Source organism: Opisthorchis viverrini (genome assembly GCF_000715545.1).
Source record: "Opisthorchis viverrini unplaced genomic scaffold opera_v5_8, whole genome shotgun sequence".
Lineage (NCBI taxonomy): Eukaryota > Metazoa > Platyhelminthes > Trematoda > Opisthorchiida > Opisthorchiidae > Opisthorchis > Opisthorchis viverrini.
The window spans coordinates 2801457-2803363 of NW_008751664.1; positions in this window are offsets into that span (position 1 = coordinate 2801457).

The following is a 1907-nucleotide window of genomic DNA, read 5'->3' on the forward strand; positions in this document are numbered from 1 at the left end:
GTGAAGGGTGGAAGAGAGCCAGAGGCGGTCAAACAATGACTTGGCAGCGAAGTATGAAAGCCATTACCAGCAAATTCAGCTGCGCTGGTCACTGCCGTCTTCCTGAATGGGGACCCCGAGACGGGCCACATCAATGGCTAGGGACATTGTCAGATATGGCCCAGTCGCGCCCTCAATGGCGCTCGTCCATCCAAGCTATTGCCATCAATGCATAGCTAGCAATGCATAGCAAGTGGGCAGGCAGTTAAGTCACAGTACTTGCGTTCCGTATTCCCGTTTCTTGCAGACAACATACATCAGTGTACAGGGAATCCATCTTGCAAGCAAGAGTCGCCTGTTGTCCTGCTTGCTTGTGAACATCAAAGACGGCTAAGTAGACAAACTTTCGGGGTTTGAAAACAGATTTAGAGGTGTTTAGGGTTGTAGCTGAACTCGGACGTGCAGAAGCTGCAGCTGAGTGTGATGCAGGGCAAGAAAACCGGTCAGTCCTAGAACTGTGACCTGCGTAGAAAGCAGTCAAGTTTGGACGGGGGGTGAAAGACGGAAAATGTGAAGGTGTAAGAAGGGAGGCGTCGGCAGTAGCATGTTTTCGCTTACCCGCCCTGCTGTATGCAGCAAGTAAGACGACCCGGCTGATGACACAATGCGACGGCCGATATGGCATGTGTATTGTTAGTTGTAAGGATTCATTCAGCCGCAGCACCTTTCGGTACCTAGCTGCCATGCCATTAGAAGGAAGCACGACGAATAGAATACGGCCAGGTTGACCAAACCTAGACGGGGAAGCAGAGAAGCAGGGGCCGGGTTCGAACCACGGACCTCCCGGTCGGCAAATTCGCGCTCTAACCACTGAACTATCTCGCCCCGCTGTAGGCATTCTGGTTGCACGTGGGCTGGGACACTACCAGGGCGTCCAGACCTAAACAGGAGGACGATTAGGGTACTCGAACGAAGCCTTTGGCTCAAGAGCCTAATCGCAAGGCAATGGTGTTTGGCGAAAAATGCAAGTGAGATCGATCAGCCGTAGCACCCTTTCGGTGCCTAGCTGCCATGCCACCGAAAAGAAGTGCGAGGGCTGGGATATTGCTAGGTTGCCCAAGCGTAGACAGGGGAAATGGAGAGGCAGTGGTCGGGTTGGAACCACGAAATTTCCGGTAGGTAAATTCGCGATCTAACCACTTGAGTCATCTCTTCACCCAGAAATGCAAGTGCGTGACCATTTTTATGCAGTGAGTCGCCACACGTGTTCCGACCCCAAAACTGCAGGGCCAGGAGACTGTGTTGGCCAGTGAATAATTCTTTTAAGAACAAGTCGCCAATTGCACCACGCACTTAATAAATGTACACTGGTTCCCATAACTTCTACAACTAACCAGTGATCTCGACCTGAAGGTTCCAGTAGCTGATTTGCCGGCCATAGCACTCGTCAAGATTCATATGGAAACCGTGAAAAATGTTCAATGAAGTCCTATCTTGTCTTAATTGGCAGTGAGAGGCAGCTACCTAGGTTGACAAGTAGGATTTCTAAACGATCTAATGTAGCTAAGACATGGAAAATTTTCACACAATGTAGGCACAGTTCCGGTCTTCCCACAGCTTTGCGCAAAGCTCAGCCTTTGAACGTTGGTCAAGGGTCAGCAGTGCATTTTGCTCGTCTCTCACAGCCCAATCCGGGGCACCAAAGTCGACTTAATCAAAAATTATCGACCCGTTGATGGATCCTTCGGGTGGCATTTTAGGTATATATTTTACCAATAAAAACAGGATATGCTGAAATATTTTTCTTCCACTTTTCTGTCCCACAGTAAAAACGTGTAAAGCAATCATCAGCATGGATGATAATTTTCCGCGCAAAATGACCCTCAGTATTTGGTTTCGCTGGCACTTGTAGTAATAACTGGGATCAG